Source organism: Phyllostomus hastatus, unplaced genomic scaffold, assembly GCF_019186645.2.
Source record: "Phyllostomus hastatus isolate PE091 unplaced genomic scaffold, TTU_PhHast_1.1 phas_contig_366, whole genome shotgun sequence".
NCBI classification, from domain to species: Eukaryota; Metazoa; Chordata; class Mammalia; order Chiroptera; family Phyllostomidae; genus Phyllostomus; species Phyllostomus hastatus.
In genome coordinates, this window is record NW_025333864.1 from 688894 (window position 1) to 693618 (window position 4725).

The following is a 4725-nucleotide window of genomic DNA, read 5'->3' on the forward strand; positions in this document are numbered from 1 at the left end:
CAACAAGTTTCCATATTTTCACAATAAAAAAATAAGAACAGATTCAGATATCTACATTTCTTATCCTAAAATAAATTAGGATACTCTACTTTTAAGATCTTATTGCTTTGTATTGTAAATTTAAAATATATATCATGGAGCTTACACTCTCTGGTTGGTGTCTGATTTCTGTAGGGTCCCTGCTTACACAATGACAACCACACCATAGCTTGGGTCCCCACTGCATCACAACCTCTAGAGAAACATGGGTCCTCAGAGCCTTTCAAGTACCTGAGTTCAGGCTGCAGGCAGCCTCAAGGAAGCAAAAGCTAATCTCTGGGATGGATGGAACTCTTCCCAAGCAACTTAGCTAATTGGCAGCAGCTGGACAGTGTTCATCGTTAATATCTGTCAGTTAATGATCACATGCTTTCACTCCTGTGGTAGAGACTTGGCTCTGAAATCTATATGGAATAAACACATGGATTCCAGTCTTTTAATGATTTCAAAAGAATCAGAAGTGCCTGCTCTTGATCCTAGGAAGCCTCTAGGTAAGATGTCCCTGCCTGTGGGGATGTACCACTGGACATTCAGCCATGATGATACCCTGGAGGACCCTGAACCCATGACTCCTCCTCCATCCTCTATCAGACAATTGGACATGAAAATCATCCCCTGGAAGTGAGTGATTCCAGACCACAAGTGTCAGCACTTCACCAATGTGGATCAAGGAGAGGCAGGTATCTCTTCCTCTGCCTTGACCCTATCATCAGCCATTGACAGTATGGACAAGGTCCCAGTGGTGAAGGCTAAAGCCACTGGTGTCATCATGAATTATCTGATCACAAAACAGACCCAGGAGAACATTCAGCATTCTGAGTAACAGGCAGAACTAAGAGATGCTGGCTACATTCCCAAAAGGGCCTTACCACTGAGGAAACCAAGTACCTTCAAATGGTAGAAGCATTCTGCAAACTAAAATTATAGAGGGGAGAAATAAGAAGAGAAGAGAAGTAGCCAGCTTCAACCCAATTCACCCCCAGAAGAAAGCTCCCCCTCCACTCTTCCTCTAAGTAGAAGCCTAGGAGCTGGTTCCGTTCTGCCTCTTCCACAGCCTTACCCAGCCCAAATCTTAGCACCATGGATTCTGGAAGCAGGGTTAAAGACAGAAACTTGGGATATAAATGGAGCCATTTTGGACCAAGGTCCCTCCAGAAGTCTGGTTTGGGAGGTTTTGCCACCCAACCCTACAAAGAAGCCCAGAAGCCTTGTCCAATGGAGCTGATATGCATGAAGGCCACCTGAATGTTGGAAGAGCCAGCAACCTTCAAGCTGCCCAAGATGGACATCCCAGTGATAGAACAGAAAAACAACTTCCACACATGCATAATCTCAAACCTTGTGACTTGAATGTGCTCACACCTATTGGCTTCTAGAACTTTTCTTCCAATGATTCTGGCTAGAGGGTATTTGCACCCACTTCCCTATTATTCTGGCTCTGAAATAGAAAAGGTTACAAGTTTTGAAGTTGTTTTTTTGTCTTCTTAAACTGAGGCTAGAACTGGAGACATTATTGTTTCTTCAGAAACAGTACAGAGCCTGTCTTTGTGTGGAAAAAGCCATTGTGTATTATTTTAATTTAACGTTAGACTGAATACTCTCAGCAGTGATGTATGGGGACTTTTTCACCTATTTTTATATCATTTAGCTTTGACAAGAACTTTGACATTGTTACATGGTAGGTAATGTGTGTGTTGTTCCTTTTATAGCAGTCAGCATGAACATGGACAAGTCATTGCAGAGAAGTACTCACTGATTAGTGTCTGTCCCTCTTGACTGCTGGTGCTGTGTGCTCCAGTCTTGTCAGTGAGAGAACCTATGATTTGTTTGAGATCTATACATGAAGAAAAGCCAGACGGGGTATTCCTCCTCCTGCGTGGAGACTGGAGCCCTCGCTGTGGTGCAGTTAGTTCTTATTGTGACACCTCCTCTGTGGCAGTACTGCTGAGAGGTGCTTAGCTTTCATATCCTGTGCTGCACTTTAAAGTGACATTAAGTTAACTACAATTTGGTGGAAAATTTTCTAAGGGAGAAAATTCAGCCTCCTTCTTTGGTGTAACTGGATGTTAAAATTTTTTAAAATGAAGATGGTGGTAACTATATGTAGATTATAGTCTGGATGTTCATGTAAAACAAGTGTCGCCAGAGCCTGAAACTTTTTCTAAGAGGTGGGAGAATGAAAAAATTTTCTATATGCAATACTTTCTCCCCAGGTGAGCCTCATACCTGTATAAACACAGAGCTTACTGAGGAAAAGAACCAGAGGAAGCACCTGTTCATTTCTCCTTGCTGTGGATGTGTTTGGTCACTGTCTTGAACACTGTCTCACATCTCTGTTATTCTTGCTTTGGAAGAATCATGTCTATGTGGCCAGCTTGGCTGACCTTTCCATAGAGAGGCCCCAGAATGTCAAATGATGAGAAAAATCTACTGCTTTCTCAAAAAGTACATATCATATATATAGAACACAATGTTTTTTTTAAAATTATTGATTTATTTAAGAAAGAGAGAGAGAGGAAAGAGAGAGGGAAGGAGAAAGAAAGATAGAAAGAGAGACATGTCTTTGTTGTTCCACTTATTTGTCCATTCATTGGTTGTTTCTTTTATGTGTCCTGACTTGGGAGCGAACCTGCAACCTTGGTGTATCAGAACAATGCTCTAACAAACTGAGCCAGCTAGCCAGGTCTATTTTTTTCTCTTTTTATGTAAGCTTCCATATTTTTAACTGATTTTTGAGAGAGAGAGAGAGAGAGAGAGAGAGAGAGAGAGAGAGAGAGAGAGAGAGTTGGTAAGAGAAAGAGACACTGATTTGTTGTTCCATTTGTTTATACATTCATTGATTGATTCCTGTACATGCCCTGGCTGGGAATTCAACTCACAACCTTAAAATTTTTGGATAATTACAGTACAATACTGTGGCATGTCTAACATATGAGATACACACATATAGTTTTCATTTGAAATATCATATTTATTTTTGCATAATAAAAGAGATACTAACTTCAAATTTATAGAATTGTAACAATTTAACTTCCCTACAAATCTCCTATTAAGATCATGTTTTAAGAATATAAATTATTGTTCTTTCTTGTTTTAGTCAAAAATTTGTAGCTCAGATGATCTTTATTTGAGCTAAATTATTTGGTGTTATTAATTGAACAAACATTCATTTTGTAAATATTTATTGAAACCAGATATAAGGCTCAGTACTTGAGTTAAAACTTGAACAATATAGGCTGTTTCAGCCTCATGGAATTAAGAATTACGCAGGTTAAACAAAAACTAAGTTGGCCGTCACTATGCAGTTAAAACAAAATGCAATGTTCTATAGAAACTAATAGAAAAAGTAACAGCTGTCCTTAGAGCAGTCTTCTGGCTCTCTTTCCTTTAGTTGAAATATGTTTTTGCCTAGTAGTAAAAAATATGTAAAATATTGTAAAATATTTCCACAAAACTTGTTAAAGGTACAACTAAATTTATCACCTCAATTTTTTACTCTAATTAAAAAATTTTTGCATGCTTTAAATTATATACAAAACAACCACAAATTATTCGTCTTGAGAGACCTTGTATATCTTGTTAAACACATCAGTCTAGTGCCCAGACCAGTGGTTGATAAACAATTTCCCTCTAAATCTTCAGTGATAACACTTCTGAAATATTCAGAAATACTTCTTAATAATTTCTACCCAAAATTTTATACTAAATTTTAGTAATTTACAAATATAAAAACATTTATTGGATAAATATCAACCATAAAAACACACAATATGCAAATATGTGTAAATATGTCTATGTGAAGCTAGTAGTAGCTTTATGTTTTGTGATAACTAAATGGTTTAAGCAAATAATAGTAACATGACCACTTTATCATCTAAGATCTATATAAAAAAATAATCCTATAGTATTATAAATAGATCATTCATAGAGAGGTAGCACTGTTTATACCAGTATCTTCTAAGCATAAAATGTCTAATAATTTGAGATTTATAAATTATAACAAATATCACAATAAATATTTATGTAAATATATTAAAGCATTAATAAATAAATACATTAAATTGTTTACATAAGAATTCAGTTAACTTACCACTAAATTTATGTGAAAAGAAAATATTTTATACAAAATTAAAAATAAAAAAAGTTGAAGAAAATATAAAATCAGAATACAGTGGATAAAATACAGGATCAGAAATACTAAGATGATATCTGTACAGCAGACACAGAAAAGCAATTAGCTTATTAAAAGCAAAGTCTGAGGACTATGAGGCCAAAATTACTGCATACCTTCCCAAAACATGCAGATATATGCAAAACAACATGATTTCAAAAATGAATCCTTTATAGCTGTCATTAGAAAAAAAGGAAAATAATTGTTCAAATGTGAAAAAAATTAACACATGACATTATCTTTATCAATTTTTGTGATAAAAATGTAATATGTTTGTGATATTTTTCTATTTTAATTTATTTTTTAAAATTTTATTTAATGATGTTAGTGGGAGAGAGAAGAGAGACAGAAAGAGAGGAAAAGGGAGAGAAATAGAGAAGCATCAATTTGTTGTTCCACTTATTCATGCATTCACTGGGTGATTCTTGTATGTGCCCTGGACAAGGGATGAAACCCACAACCTTGGCTATTGGGATAATGCTCTAACCAACTGAGCTCTCTGGTCAGAGCTTAAC

General features: G+C 36.1%; 1 pseudogene; it reads left to right on the plus strand.

The window, feature by feature from the left end:
* Nucleotides 1-478: 478 nt before the first annotated feature.
* Nucleotides 479-1415, plus strand: LOC123820705 (annotated as a pseudogene).
* Nucleotides 1416-4725: the final 3310 nt, after the last annotated feature.